Genomic DNA, 17,278 nt, shown 5'->3' with positions numbered 1-17,278 from the left:
GCCCTCCCCAACCTTCCCGGCCACTCAGGTCGCCCCAGAGGCCCGCCAAACGCCCGCGCCCCTCGTATCCGGCGAGCCCTCCGTCGCGGGGACGAGCGCCGCCGCCCCAGCTAGCCGTAGGAAAGACCCAGGCCGCCCACCCGATCCCCGTCGTTCATCCCAGATCGGGCGGCCCTGATTCAACTCGCCCGGACCCAATCCTGGCCGTCCGCCGGAGATCCAGCGGCCCAGGCCCGCTTCCCCCTCACCCCGTCTCCCTGCCGTTTGGGCCCCGCCTGTCAGCCCGCCCGCGCGCTCGCTCTGCCCGCCGGCCCCGCCTGTCAGCCCGCCCGCGCGCTCGCTCTGCCCGCCGGCCCCGCCTGTCAGCCTGCCTGCGCCCCGCGCTGCCCGCCCGGCCCCGCCTGTCAGCCGCCCAGGCCGCCGCGCGCTCGCGCGCCCCGCCCGCAGGATCTAATCCTGGCCGTTCGCTTTAGATCTGACGGCCGTAGTAGCCCGATACCCCTTCGCCCGCGCGTTTTCTTAAAGAGACCCCCGGTTTTCTGGAATTTGAACCCGCCGTCCCTGGTTTCTCGCAGATAAGTCCCTGGACCTTTTATTTAATTCAAAATAGGTATTTAGGGTATATTTTTAATCCCCAAACTTGTAAAATTCATAACTTTGTCATATGAACTCCAAATGGGGTGCTTCAAATTGCAAAATGCTCATTATGTTTTTGTCTATCTATTCAAACAATGTTTCTCTGCTGTTTCCATGTACCAATTAATAGTTAATCACTAGGATAGGATTAAGACTATTGGAACCTTAATTAAGATAATTAGAAATTGGTAGACTTTAATAAGAGTTGGATTACTTAAGTTTATGGACTTAAACACTTAAGTTTAGTAACTTAAAACCATGTAATAATTTAATCCCACCACTGACTTAAACCTGATTAGTGGATAGTGAATCACTTTGTATAGTCCTCTACCCCAGACCTAGGGAACACCAGAATGCCTACCCCTTTTCAAACTATGAACTTGTGATCTCTCTGCTGCATATGTTTGGCATGTTGCTTTTGTTTGTTATCTTTCCCAAGTGCATAGTGTGAATGATTACTTTACGTAGACAACGAGCAGTCTGTGTTTCCCGAGGAGGTTGCAGAGGAAGTCCCTGATCAGCAGTTTGGTGAAGGCAAGTGTCCTCTGTCCCATTATGTCCTATTCATTTATAACTTACTACCCCGCATTACTTACTTGAAACCTAAGGATTGACTAGCTTTACACTTTACTTTATCCTTGATGACCCTATGGGCTGTTATGGTTAGCACTCTGCTATTGCCTTAACTTAATCAATGAACATGATGTGACTATTTGTGATACTGTTATCCTGATGATGTTGATGATCTTGTGATACTCTAGGGGGCTCAGGCTGTTTCCTGAGTACCTCTCCGTAAGGACTGGTTCGTTGAGAGACCACCCAGGATAACAGTGCAACCATGAGGGTGAAATGGGGTGCCCTTAGCTGATTAATTAGATGAACTAGAGGTGTAGTTGCTTAGCCGTCGTGCCGTCAATGGGGTCCAGGCACAGTGCTTGCTCTGCCGAGGCTGAGTGCCGAGGTTCTTTCGTTTTGCTCTTTGTTAGTCACTCTCCTGCGGGGAGGGGTACTGTGTTTATCAAACTGGAGAAACCTAACGGGCAGCTATGATCTCTAGGGAATCTTTGTAAAAGCTACGTAGTGATGCCCTGCCGGACCACCTAGGAAGTGATCAATGGGGAGTCATGATCCCCGGGCAGAACGGGAATCACGGCTCATGGGTAAAGTGTGCGACCTCTGCAGAGGGAATGAAACTGATATATCAGCCGTGCTCACAGTTATGAGCGGCCTTGGGATCCTCTTTGATTAGAGATACTTGATCAGAGATGGTTGGTTTACAGATGATGATGATGATGGTTATGACTATGGTAATGGTAAGTGGTATTCTTTCCGTTTGGAAAGGGTACTTTGGGTTAATAACTTGGGTTAATGTTAAAACCTGGCTCTCAATTAATAATAATAACCTGACCAACTAAAATCAACTGCTTGACCTTAACCCCAAATAAAGCTAGTCCACTACAGCCAAACAGGACATTTGCTGAGTACGTTGATGTGTACTCACCCTTGCTTTCACAAAACACCAGGTTGCCTTTGGTGCAATCTATGCTCAGGTAAAGAAGAAGGCGTCGAGGCGGATCTCCAGGAGTTCTAGGACTTCGATGACTTTGAGGATTAGGCTAGCGACCTCCCCCAGTCAGCTGCCTATGGTGGGTTGTTTACGTTGGCTACGTTTCGATTCTGTGTACTTTGATTTATATTATGTAAATGGCTCTAGTCTGTAATATTATTACTTACTCTTTATTGTAATTCGAAGCATTGTGCTATGATGAGTCATTTATGTAATCGCTGTGTACGTGAATTACTGATCCTGGCACGTACATGGTTCGCATTCGGTTTACCTTCAAAACCGGGTGTGACAGATGGGAACCGGTGGGTACCTCTTGATCGACGGGCGGTGATGAAGTCACGTCAGGGACTGACTGCACCGTCGTCTCAGGTACGAGGGTGACGCCCAGCAAGCCTTTCGTGAGCGTGCTGGCATCGTCTGTTTGCTCGGAATTGGTGTGTTGCGGGGAGACGGCGCTCGTCTTCGTCTCAAACGTGAGGTCGATGCCCGATGCGCCTCCTGCTGGGGCGCCGGCGCCGTCGACTTGCTCGACAGCCGACGAGGTGTCGCCTCCTGCTTGGCCTTGGTTGCCTCGCCTCCTCCTCCGTCGGCGGGGGAGAGGGCGGGGTGAGCTCAAATGTCGTTCTTCCACCATGCGGGGAAGACGTTGTCGATTCCGCCGCTGACGGGCGGGCTGTCGGCCGCCATTGTTGCTGTCGCACGGCGGGGGAAGGAGTATCATGTCGTAGCTGCCGTCGAGGGACATGAACTCAAGACTCCCGAAACGGAGCACCATCCCGGGCTGGAAAGGTTGCTGGAGACTGCCCATCTGGAGCTTGACGGGAAGCTGTTCGTCAACACGCAGCAGGCCCCTACCTAGCGCGCCAACTGTCGGCGTTTCGAGACCGGGGGGTCCCTGGGCCGACGAGTGAGATGTCGCCGCGTGCCCCAGCCCAGATGGGTCGGTGCGAGACGGAGCGCGAAGGGGGGAAGAAAGGGCAGCCGGAGCGAGAGAGAGAGAGGTGGAAATCCCGCGGCCTTCGTGTTCTTGTCCCGCGCCCAGGTCGGGTGCGCTTGCAGTAGGGGGTTACAAGCGTCCACGCGGGAGAGGGAGCGAGCGGCCTCACGCGAGCGCCTGTCTCGTCCTCTTCCCCGCGCGGCCAACCCTCTGTAAGAGGGCCCTGGTCCTTCCTTTTATAGGCGTAAGGAGAGGATCCAGGTGTACAATGGGGGTGTAGCAGAGTGCTAACGTGTCTAGCGGAGGAGAGCTAGCGCCCTAAGTACATGCCATCGTGGTAGCCGGAGAGGTTTTGGCACCCGGTTCGTGTGGTGTCGTGGCCGTCGGAGGAGCGCTGAAGCCTGGCGGAAGGACAGCTGTCGGGGCTGTCGAGTCCTTGCTGACGTCCTCTTGCTTCCGTAAGGGGGCTGAGAGCCGCCATCGTCATAGAGCGTGCGGGGCGACATCATTACTTTGTCTGGCGGATCGAGCAAGATGGGACGCCGGTCTTGTTTCCCGTAGCCTGAGTCAGCTTGGGGTAGGGTAATGATGACGCCTCCTGTTGACGTGGCCGGTCCGCGCCCTAGGTTGGGTGATGTGGAGGCTCCTCCGAGGTCGAGGTCGAGTCTGTCTTCCGTGGCCGAGGTCGAGTCCGAGCCCCTAGGTTGGGCAAGGCGGAGACCGTCGGCTAAGGCTAGGGCTGAGTCCGAGCCCTGGGGTCGGGCGAAGCGGAGTTCGTCGTCTTCCGGGGCTGAGCCCGAGTCCGAGCCCTGGGTCGGGCGGAGCGGAGTTCGCCGTCTTCCGGGGCTGAGCCCAAGTCCGAGCCCTGGGTCGGGCGGAGCGGAGTTCGCTGTCTTCCGGGGCTGAGCCCAAGTCCGAGCCCTGGGTCGGGCGGAGCGGAGTTCACCGTCTTCCAGGGCTGAGCCCGAGTCCGAGCCCTGGGTCGGGCGGAGCGGAGTTCGCCGTCTTCCGGGGCTGAGCCCTAGGTCGGGCGGAGCGGAGTTCGCCATCTTCCGGGGCTGAGCCCAAGTCTGAGCCCTAGGTCGGGCGGAGCGGAGTTCGCCGTCTTCCGGGGCTGAGCCCGAGTCTGAGCCCTGGGTCGGGCGGAGCGGAGTTCGCCGTCTTCCGGGGCTAAGCCCGAGTCCGAGCCCTGGGTCGGGCAAAGCGGAGCTTCCTATGGTGCCTGAGGCCGGGCCTGACTGCCTGTCAGCCTCACTCTGTCAAGTGGCACAGCAGTCGGAGCGGCGCAGGCGGCGCTGTCCTTCTGTCAGGCCGGTCAGTGGAGCGGCGAAGTGACTGCGGTCACTTCGGTTCTGTCGACTGAAGGGCGCGCGTCAGGATAAAGGTGTCAGGCCACCTTTGCATTAAATGCTCCTGCGATTTGGTCGGTTGGCGTGGCGATTTGGTCAGGGTTGCTTCTTGGCGAAGACAGGGCCTCGGGCGAGCCGGAAGTATGTTCGTCACTGGAGGGGGGCCTCGGGCGAGACGGAGATCCTCCGGGGTCGGCTGCCCTTGCCCGAGGCTAGGCTCGGGCGAGGCGTGATCGAGTCCCTCGAATGGACCGATCCCTGACTTAATCGCACCCATCAGGCCTTTGCAGCTTTGTGCTGATGGGGGTTACCAGCTGAGAATTAGGAGCTTTGAGGGTACCCCTAATTATGGTCCCCGACACTTCCCTTCTCCAGAAGTGAGCTCATAGACTGAGCAATCATAGAAAATCCTTTAATAAATCTCCGATAATATCCTGCAAGTCCTAAGAAACTCAGAATCTCCGTAATTGTAGTGGGTATGCTCCACACCACTATTTCCTTGACTTTAGCAGGATCCACTGATATCCCTCCATTAGAAATGATATGTCCAAGGAATGACACCTCGTCAATCCAAAACTCGCATTTACTGTACTTGGCGTAGAGTTGATTTTCTCGTAGCTTCTGTAGCACCAATCTCAGATGTTCTTCATGCTCACTCTCACTCTTGGAATAAATAAGAATATCGTCGATGAATACCACGACGAATCTGTCCAGATCATGAACACCTTATTCTTCAGATCCATGAAATAGGCTAGTGCATTAGTTAATCCAAACGACATAACCGTGAACTCATATAATCCATATCGGGTCGAGAAATCCGTCTTGGGAATATCTGATGGCCTAATCTTCATTTGATGATAACCCGATCGGAGATCAATCTTCGAGAATATCCTTGCGCCTCTCATCTGATCAAATAAATCCTCAATACAGGGTAACGGATACTTATTCTTCACAATGACATCGTTAAGGGACCTATAATCCACGCACATCCCTTGCGATCCTTCTTTCCTCTGTACAAATAGAACCGACGATCCACAAGGTGAAGAATTTGAACGAATGTACCCAGCCTCTTGTAATTCCATTAACTGCTTCTTCAGTCCCTTTAACTCTTCTACAGACATCCTGTATGGCCATTTGAAAGTAGGGGCAGCTAGGTAAGGGATCAATGACAAACTCAACTTCCCTATATGGTGGCATCCATGTAACTCTTCTGGGAAGACATCCGCAAAATTTCTAACCACACGGATGTTGACACCAACAAACTTCCCATCTACTAAGAATGTCGCTAGTTTGGTGATGGTAGTTACTGCAATTCCAACTTCAAATCTTTCTCCTTTGGAACTGGTGAGTTCTATGGTTCCCTTAGCAACTGTCTTTGCCTTTCTTAACCATGACATACCAAGGATCAAGTCTATACTGCTCTCTTCTAACAGTATAGGGGTAGCCCATCTGGGTTAGAAACATAGGGTAAGAAAGGAAGAATTGTAGACAAGGCGAGTAATTATGAGAAATGTTACTACGGGGGATTTATTAGCTAAGTGTGTCGCCTACTAAAGCTAATTCATTACCTTATGGTGGTACATGCTAAGATGCCCATCTATACTATTTCACTCAATCAAAGAAGCAAATCAGGCATTGATCATCAGAACAATCAACCAACATTTTTTTAAATATAGAAAATAGTTATAATTTTGTCTTAGGCCTCCTATCTCTTAAAAAGGTCATAAATGTAGGATTCCAAAGTGTGTAATCCATCTTGTCTCAGAATAGAGAAGGTAAGAATAATCAGAGTAGAACAGTAGAAGGTGAGACAGAATCAAGAAGAGTATAGAAAGAATCAGAGTGAGATAAGTATAGAATGAATCAGAGTAAGGTAAGTAGGTAAGGGTGTTGTCCATTTCTATCTAGGTTTTGTCCTACAGTCAACATTTCCTCTGATACCACTTCTGTCACACCCGGCTTTAAGGAACAAAGCCACGTGCATCTCATACATGCGCCAAGAAGACAACATATATAATCACAGAGTGTATAGAGATAAATGTCACAATAACATCAGAGTATTATTACATAGTGGAAGACTTATTACAAAATAAAAGAATAAATATAAAACGAACTAAGGATCGTCGGCGCCAATGTCAACTGAGAAACGCCACCTAGATCAGATCAAACTCCTCGCCTTGTGGCTCCTCCTGAACCACCTGCTCTTCTCCTGTGGGGGGGTGTGAGACAGCAAGGGTGAGCTCACATACGTTCATCGCTCAACAAGTTGTGGGGAATAATGTGCATGAACTCGCCAAAGGTGGGAGCTCACGTGAAGTGTAAGGCTTACCAAAGAGGATGGTTAGAGCTGAGCATTGCTTTTAAAGTTGGTCAAAATTTTATTAGCAATTACTAAGTATAAGTAAATACCAACCCAATTAAGTAGTAGAACAAAAGTAACAACATCACCTGCGATGCAATGCATATGACAAATTGAATTTAGTTCCATACGTTAATCATCAGAGAGTCCTGAGCTGCTCATGACCGTGAGCTCGGCTAGTATACCAGTTTTACACTCTGCAGAGGTGGTACCCTTTACCCACAAGTCATGTTACCCATCTGCCAAGGGATCACGACTTCCCATACACCTCTACCGAGGAGGCGAGGCAAGGTAACACTACGAGGCCTTTAGAAAGTTCCACTAGCTTCAGAAAACCCGCTACAGTTTATAGGAAGCTCCAATGCAGGGTTCTTGCCTGACCGCCATCGCAGCAAAATCAACCAAGGACCTCCCTACACTGACCACTCCCCTACTGCCCTTGCCCCTTTCGGGTAAGGTAGTCCTCCACTAGCTTTCCTAATTAATCAGCCAAGGGCGTCCATAAACCCTTGTGGTGGCACGTGTTTCTCAAGTTAAGCTCTATGTTCCAATTAACATTAATGATCTTGACATGAACATAAATAGAATAACAAAATAACTGGAACATAGATATGATAAATAATTATCCCAAATCCATGTAAAGCAATAGCAAACTACCCAAGTGATTCAGGGGTAAACAAGGTAATGAGATAAACAATCTAGGGTAACCTATTGGGTCCCATCAAAATTAACCTATGCATGAATAAATGATATTAAAGAACATTATTGGGTAAAAAGTGGTCAAGGGCACAACTTGCCTTCAATGAGCTCCTGCTCAGCTACTTCTATCTGCTGCTCACCAGGATCCTCAATCACGGGCTCTTCTACTCGCCACAATACAAACAAGCACAATATACAGGGAAAATCAACATCACACCAAACATGTAAACAAAATACACAGTGATAGTCTACTCATTAAAATAAAATCCTAGGAACAGGAATCATAATTTTTGGAGTTTTTGGATTTTCAAATATGAATTTTCAAAGGTTTTATGTGTTTTAAATAGGATTAAGTGAAGAATTAATTTTCTTACTGTTTTCATGACAAAACAGAGACTCTAAGTGCTAGAGAATGAAATTACAAAATTTTAGGAACTGGAATGGAGTAATTTGGAGTTCATATACATTTTCTATGAATTATTGAAGTTCTAGCAATTATTTTCCTATTACAAATCCATTTTCTATTTCATTTATTCAATTTAAACGATCTCTGGACTGGGCCTCAAATTCATAAAAGGCCAGGGGCTCCTGCGCATAAGCCACATAGACACAGGACTAATGCGTTGTGGACGACGGGTTCTAATTCGTATAAACAGAGGGGTTCAAGTGTAAATCGCGCAGCCGAAGGGGTATGGAGCTCTGTTGGCCGCTGGATTAGACGCCAAGCGCCCAGATTAAACCAGAAACTGCGCAAGTCGGTATTCATCGTAGACCCTAGGATCTAGATCCCACGGTCAAAGCGGGTCACGCGAAGGCTACACTGATTTCAAATCTGAGCCGCTCATCTCCTAATCAACGCCTCGAGATGATTTCGGCGAAGAGGTACGATAGCTTCTAATCCTAGCGGTCCATTTACGGATCGACGACCATAGAAGATCCCGACCCAACCGAACCCGGAACACGGCGGCGCTGGCCCCATCCACGGCGGAACTCGCCGGCGAGGAACCCAATCCGACGCCCAGGCACACTAAGACTCTAACCCTGGTGTCCTACACGATGCTACAAGCTTGGTGAAGGTAAACAGGGACTTACCAGAGACGGAGATGGCTCACGGACAGCTGCTCATGGCGAAGCGCGGATCCGAGATGGCGCGTCAGCTCCGACGAGCGATTCGGACACAATCGCCCATCATCCCGCCCGATAACTTGACGCGCAGATCGCCCGAATGGCGCCGAACTCCTACGCAGCTGCCCCCAACCACGCGACGACGTGAATCCGGGTTTGATCCGCGGTGGCGCTCCTCCCTTTTCTCTGGCGGTGGTGGTGGCTCTCGAAATTGCGTGTTAACGCGAACCCAATGAGGCGGTGGAGCGGAGGAACGGCTAGGGCGACTGGGATTTGATCTCCCCCTGGTGTGGTCAAAGGTCGTGCGCGTAAGAATCGCGCAGGTGGCCTACCGCCATTACCGGTGAGGTTGTTGCAGAAAGGTGCTGACGGCACGGGACCACACGGCAGTGGGACAACGTGAGATGGTTATGACTGACGCGTGGGGTCGATGGCGCAGTGATAGCCGCCGCGCAGTCCCGGTCGTGCGAATGACCAGTGGGGCCCACGTGTCGGCACACGCGCGCCTGTGTGGAAAGGAGCCATGGGCTGCGCGAGGGATATCCCCTGGTGGGCCAAATTGTGGGAAGCCGGCCCAGATAAGCTCTCTCTCCCTTTTTATTTTTTTCCTGTTTGGTTTTCTTTTATAATTATTTTGAATCAAGTTTGAATTTGAATGTGAGATTCACCCTTGAGTCCATTTTACAAATTCACACTCTAGTGTAGGAATAATATATTTTTACTTATTTTTATCCACATAATACTTATTTCCTTTTTCTTTTCTAAATTCTAGAATTTCTTTTAGATTCTAGATTTCCTTTTTGAATTAATATATTTCTTGTCTCTTTATTTTTATATTGTCACAAAATGCACACACAAAAATAATATCCAGCATGGTGCACAATTTAGTTGAGTGTCTTTTGTTGATTATTTATTGGTGAAAGTGAGGTGTCCACATGAAATGATGACTATAGATGACTCACAAATATCTAAAGGAATGAAATTTCTGTTTTTAGATTTTTCTTACAAAGTGGGTGTTACACTTGGGGAAATCTAGAACGTTGGCGCGGTATCGGACGAAGGAGGATGAGTCGGGGTGGGATCGCCCTCATCCGTGGATGTTTGATCTAACGGTCGAAAAGGTGTATACATTATATGCTGCGCGATCTAATTCGGTGCGTCGGGTTTGCATCGGGCGGCCCAGATTCCAGGGTACCCCTTCGCGCTGAGCATTTTACTTAAGAACCCCTCTGCTTCTGGGAATTCAACCCGCGGTCCATCCCCGGGTATAGTTGAGTCTTGGAATCTTTTGCGCTATAAACCCTGAGTTCTTTGGTATTTGGCGCGCAGTCCAGAGATGTGACGGAACCTCCCAAGTAATTAGGCCCACCTACAGTTGTCCTTGTCTATCAGACATCAGACACCTTGTAGATGTTCCTAAGTCACTTGACAAGTTCGGTATCTTTTCTTACCTTACCAGGAACGTTTCACCCGTCTTGCAGACATTACAGAACATCGGAGATAAAGAAATGCGGAAGCGATTACATAACTTACATTTATTTTAAAAGCAAGCTCAAGTTGTTTTATTACAGACCAGAACTAAAAAGGCGAGTGCTGAGTAGTAATATTATACAAACCAAGGGAGGCACAAACTCCTCCCGATAAGTTTAAGTAAAAGATCCTATGTGGAGGACTAAGTCCTCCCGCACTTCAGTCTTGTTTTTCTTCATTTGGTACCACCTTGGAGCAAAAGCAACAAAAATTTGTCGCTTCCTCACCTAAAAACAACAAAGGGATAAACCCTGAGTATGGAATTACTCAGCAAGTCTTACCCGACTAAGGAAAAGACTCTCAAGGGTATGCTGGATAAATAGGAGTCAAGGAGAGGCTTTAGCAAAAATCAACTTATACTTTTGCAGAAGTAGCTTACTAAAGTGAGTCCTTACTTTCAATCTTTTAACGCCATATTAAGTATTAATAGACTCTATTTGCGTCTAGTCTAATTTCAACATCTCATCAATACAACATCATTTTTATCCATAGTGTTCACATCCTGACTTTAGGTTGTAGAAAAGTGACCAAGTCTTCATAACCGCGAAGGTACGGCGATCCGAATCGATTATACTCAGCTGAGGATCTCCGATCACACGACATATGTAGCACTTAACCCTTGCATATGTCAACCCGTCACCGGGGTTCTTAAGACCAGATCAGGTTCACGCAAACCGAGAGCACAGATACACCACCGTCCAGCCTCTTGCCACGGAGGGTACACGCTACTCTCGCCACCGCTCCACGCCCATTTCGTGTTATCTTATTCTGGCCTTAGTCTGCCCGAGGCAAGGCTTACCCATGACGAGGCATGTGACCAGTTAAAGGGTCCTCGGTCAGCACGCCTACATACGCATCAATCCTTAATCAACCTGGGTAGAACATCACCTGTTCCTAACCCAAGTCTCAATTTAAGTATTTCCATCCTTAGGATTGTTTCTGTTCCTTAGGATGAAAGAGCATCACAGGGAACTTTGCAGTAAGATCCCACTATTGCTCCAAATGAAAATATTCTTGCAGGTAGAAGCCATCCTCTCCCGGGTTAGACTGAGGACAACCTCTATCCACAAGATCTAAGCAAGGCTAAGCATTTTTGTAAATCATATTTTTGATACTTCACGGAAGTATCTATAAAGGTATGGATATCAAGGAAAGCAATGCATCAAAGGGTTCCAAGCAACTCCTATGAACCTAATGCACATTTCACTAGACTTAAAGTGTGCGAAAAGTATTTAAAAACACAAGGAAGGGGTTGCATGCACCGGGGCTTGCCTTCGTTAGTAGGTGAGTCAGGCTCGGATCCGTAGATATCAAAGTAGAAACAATTCCCGGCCTGAGATTCTGAAGGTGGTGGTGTCTTCTCTTCAGTTACTTCGATTTCTTCTTCACGTTCTAATCATAACCATACATATGTATAAGAATGAATGTCATGGGATGCTCATGAGGATGCAAAGATAATATAAACTTAATATCTATGTCTTGAGTACAACTTTCCTTCATGGTACTCCGAGAACTTAGGGTTTCCGGAGTCGGTAAAGGAGTTCATAGGGCAGGGGGGTGGTTTTGGGTTCTAGTTATCAAACATGGTCCAAATCAACTCAAATCCGACCCAAGGCTTCTAAATATTTCTTTAAGTTCCCATAAAAAGTTTGGGCATTTTTAGACTTACCAATTATTTTCTAAAAATCCATAACTGATACTTTTAACCACTTTAAATACCTTAAAATTTCTTATTTCCACTAAAAATCACAAAATTATTTTTACTAAATTCTAGGGAAAATAACAAGCCTAGGAAAATTAGTTTCACAATTTTAGCATTTTTCTACTGTTTTCTATAATTGTTTTAACTCGGGAGGGAAAAAGAAAAAGAAAACTCGTGAATAGTATTGGGCCGAATCCAGTCCAGGTTGGCCCACTACCAGCAGAAGCACGTCCACGCGCGCGCGCCCGCGTGCGCTGGCGGTTTTGCACAAAAGTCCACGGGGTTTTCACAAACTGGGATCCGGTCTTCCACTGTTTAACACTGTCGCTGACAGTTTGCATAAAAGTCCTTCCCCTTCTATCTATTCTGAGTTTAAAGTCCCCGACCAAGGCGCGTTTGCCGTTCATCACCGACGCCGCACGGACTGGCCCCGGCCGGCGGCAAATGCTCAGTCGAGCGACAGCGGGAGCATAACCTACTCAAGGCGACCTAGGACCACGCATCAATTTGACAAGAGCGCCCTGCGAACGGCCTGTCCACGTTCACGGCGGGAACCGCGGCGTCGATCCCATGTTCCCAATTATGCAGGCCCGGATTGGGCAAACAGATGCTACGGTGAGCTTTACGTGCCTACACAGATGCTAAAACAATACTTGAGAGGCGTGGAACTTTACCAGAGTGGTCTGGCCACAGTGGGGGGGTGGGTTTCACGGCGGCGGAAAACGATTTGGGGAGAACTCCAAATTCGCGGCTCTCAGTGAATGATTGAGGCTGATTCGAGGCGGCTGGTTAGCTTACTGCCCTACGGAGCCCGTGGCATCCGCTATTTATAGGCGCATCGAGGGTCGGTGACAAATTCGGCCGAGGGGTGTTAGCGGCCGGAGAGCTCGGTGCGGGGGAAAAAGTAGCTCTCACCGTGGCAGTGATTTCGGTGATCGCCGGACATGCAGCTAACGAGTCACCACGAAGGTGTCTCATGTTAAGACACGTGGTGCACGACGACGGTGGCTTATCGGTGACGAGGCCATCTACTCGACGATGAGCTGGGGTGAAGTGCGGCGGTCTTAGCCGTAGCTCAATCCTGCCTCAGATTTTTACCCGGTCAAGTTTATCCGTTGTACCCGATGCACGAATCGTAGCACGAAATCGACCACCGGCGACGAGCGAGCCAGCTGGCGGTCTTATCCCCAATGGTCTACTGTACCATGGCGCATCTGCTTCAGTCGCCTGAACCGGCCATGTTCCAACCCAATTATCTCTAGATTCTTGTTAGGAACAGAGCGATCCTTCTTAATAAAATTTGTTCACTAATCATCAGTCTCCAACCTTACTATAGGATTCTTGGATCAAATTCGAACGTATTTAAAGTTATGGCCTGCTCAAATCGGCCCCATCTCACTGTGACCACTTCTGTCTTCAAGTTCAGTCTTCAGTTTCTTTATACCAGCCTGACAGAGCAACTTCGGGCTCATTTATTTCAGAATCCTTTATGGTACCAAGGCATGAGTTCTATAACAAAGTTACTCTCCTTCCATAGATCTACAATATTGATGTGGTGACCTAGGGCAAATTCTCAATAATTTGGAAGATCCAATGCTCCAAAGTTGAACCCTCAACACTTAATTTCAGACTTAGCCTCTATAGTGCTTTAAGAAGTGATTTTTGCATTTTAGTCCAAAACTTAGGGTTTGGCTTGCAAATTCACATATATGTGACCAAATGACTAAAGATACCTATTTAACTTGGTTTTTGCACTTTAGCCCAAAAGTGGACTAATTTTGCACATAGGCCCCTAGGGTTTAGTTTTAGGGTTTTCCAGGGTTCCAATTAGGGTTTCTGGTATCCCAGGGGTATAAATGTGATTCAACTTTATTTTTGGGGATATTTTATCACTATTTCCCTAAAGTATTTAGGTTTTCTCATCTTAGGTAAAGTTTTACCCCTTTAACCTCTATTTAGGGTTAAGCTTCCTATCCAGGGTTCTATTTGCAAAAACATTAAAACAATACAACTTGCTTGAAATTTTTTTGCCTAGTGAATGCATTCTAGGTGTATCAAACATATGCAATGCCAATGCTTATGATGCCATGCTCAAGTTTTAGTTACAGTAACACCAGGAGTGTTACATCCTTCCCCCCATAAAAGAATCTCGTCCCGAGATTAAAAGTCCTAGGGTAAGTAATGCAAAAGGAAACACGGAATACTTTTATTTCCTTAGTTTTGGTACATGGCAGGGTGATGTGGGGGTCACTTCTTTATCACACAGCTATATAGGCTTTACAATTTACAAGAGGCTAAAAAGCCTGGGAAATTCTTATCTAAAAAGTCTTGAGTTTCCCATGTAGCCTCATCTTCAGAATGCTGGTTCCACTGTATCTTATAAAACTTGAGAGTTTTTCTCTGGGTAACCCTGTCCTTTTGATCCAAGACTCGTATAGGGTGCTCAGAGTATGTCAAGTCTGGTTCAAGGACAACATCTGTCACTTCAACGGTTCGATCAGGAACCCGAAGACACTTCTTCAATTGTGACACGTGGAACACATTATGCACAGCAGACAATGTTTCGGGGAGCTGCAGTTGATACGCCACTGGCCCATATCTTTCTAGAATAAGAAGAGGACCAATACATCGTGGTGCAAGCTTTCCTTTAATCCCGAAACGCGATACGCCCTTCATTGGTGAAACCTTCAGGTAGACATAGTCCCCTTCAAGGAAACATAAGGGCATTCGCCGTTTGTCTGCATAACTCTTTTGACGAACTTGGGCTTTCTTCATATTATAAATTATTTTCTGAACCTTTTCTTCAGTCTCTTTTACCAGGTCAGGCCTGAAGAAGTACCTTTCACCTGGTTCAGACCAATTTAGCGGAGTACGACATCGTCGTCCATATAAAGCTTCAAAGGGCGCCATCTTGATACTTTCTTGATAGCTATTATTATATGAGAATTCCGCTAAGGGCAAACATTCATCCCATTTCTGTGAGAAGTCCAGAACACATGCCCGCATCATATCTTCAAGTATCTGATTTACTCTCTCAGTCTGTCCACTGGTTTGAGGATGATAGGTCGAACTGTGGAGCAGTTTAGTACCCAGGGATTTATGAAGTTCTTCCTAGAATTTGGATACAAATTGAGGTCCACGATCCGACACTATAATCTTTGGAACACCATGCAGACTAAGAATATGAGCAATATATAATTGGGCATAGACAGTAACCAGGTGATATGTCTTGACTGGCAGAAAATGAGCAATTTTCGTAAACCGATCAACAATAACCCAGATAGAGTCATACCCTTTTGTAGTCCTGGGTAATCCCATGATAAAGTCCATACAATATCTTCCCCTTTCCATGTTGGGATAGGTAAGGATTGTAATGTACCAACAGTCTTCATGTATATGGCCTTGACACGTTTACAAGTGTCACATCTAGCCACATAGTGTGCAATTTCAATTTGCATCTTTGCCCACCAGAAGAACGCATAAGGTTCCATATGTGCAATTTGCTTCTTCTGTTGACACTGTACTATCTGAGTCTATTGGGCGAGCGGCAATTACGCACTTTACCCAAATAGAATCAGATGCACCATCTTGGGTAAAACACACAGAAAGAGGTTTACCAACAAGTGGTTACAGGAAATTTCATAGCACACGAGACGGGTGTGATTGTCGAATAACATCACGGTCCACTCGTGTTAGCCAAGGAATTCAAATTCACAAAAGGTGAGATAGATTCAAGAAAAATCACCAGCGGAGGGATCTATAGATGTGGACTTTGCAACTAGTCCATTTTATCCAGCACTAGTCATGGATTGGCATAATCATACGTGCAGGAAAAACACGCATGAGGCAGTCGAGGCACGACTAGAATGATATTTAGGTGGTTACTGGTCGACTTAATTTGATTTTGGTGAGTACTTTCTTTATGGTTGGTTGAACCAAAGTGAGTTTAGACAACTTGATAAAACAATCTCTAATCTCAGCCTTCGTTCCTTGTGCAGTTACAAGTTAGTCAAAACCAACTTGTTGAACTACTTTTGACATTAAGCAAATCCTCTCAGTACCATTGGTAAGCCAAGGGTTGAGAGTTCACATTTGCTAACAAGAAATCCTGCACTTGGTTAAAAATCTATTTGGTCATGTTGTTCATCCATTTTTCTCACGCGAGATGAATTATCCACTTGTTTAGGGAATACCTGAATTAAATAAGAGAGTGAATGAACAAACTCCTGCATTTCAGCAGCAGGGGAAAACAGATCTCTATTTTGGGAGCTAATCAGTTGTTGTCCAACACTAAAAAGCTCCAAGGCTTCACATTTACACAAAAGATGCAAAGGGAACCGATGTGAGTAGTCACTACCAAGAGCAAAAGAAATAAGACCATACATGTAAGTGGTATATCCTTTTGGTCCGGCAAAGATGATAGATGTGGCTTGATAACTTGACAAACAACATAGAAATTGTTTCAAGGAAGCAGTCCACGGAAGGTCACACATTAATGTAGTTCCATAATGGATCATGACCAGAGACCTTGATACCAACATGCGCCAAGCAGCAGAATCCTGTGTGTACATTCACAGGAGGCTCTCAGTTTCGCCGCGGTACCATAAGTCCTTAACCATGACACCATTACAAAACTGGCACCAATAATGGATCTCACGTGGTCAGAACAATTTGCATAGAGATAACATATTGATATAATCTCATAATGGATTATGACTACTAACTGTGATACAAGCGTGCATCGAGCAGCACAACCTTGTGTGTATACCCACAAGAGGCCCTCGGTTTTGGCGCGGCATCATCAATTTTAGTCATAACGCCAATACCAGACATAACCAATAAGGAATCTCACACAACACAAATAGACTGGTCAAGGATGACAAGGTACAAAAGAGACTCCACCTGTAAGAACGATTACAAGTAGAGATCCAAATAGATCATGGCCCAAGGAAGTGAACAAGGCATGGCCATAACCTAAACTTAATATAAGGAGTATGATGGGAGACTGTTAATTCAGCCCAAGCATATTTCTATGCCCATCGCAGAGAGCACAAGGTCAAGGATTAAGTTGGTATGCCTTCGATGGATATGAAGGAACCAAAGGCATCAAATTCAAGGAAATGGTCGGACATGTCTTTTCTAGGTTGGGTTAATAAAGCAACAAGGCGATCCGCAAGGAGAGGCCAAATGTACTAAAGACCGCAACCTGTATCTACTGAACAACGGAATGGCTCTAGGAGGAGGCATGACTTGAGATCCTTGTTTGAAGTCTAGGTACACTTTAGGTTCGACAAGGAAATTATCTAGGCATTTATTTGTACGGGTGTGGTCATGAAGTGATAACAGAAAATTCGACTTTGGGTCGGGTCATGGT

Source organism: Zea mays, chromosome 1 (assembly GCF_902167145.1).
Source record: "Zea mays cultivar B73 chromosome 1, Zm-B73-REFERENCE-NAM-5.0, whole genome shotgun sequence".
NCBI lineage: Eukaryota > Viridiplantae > Streptophyta > Magnoliopsida > Poales > Poaceae > Zea > Zea mays.
This window is presented reverse-complemented; position numbering follows the sequence as displayed.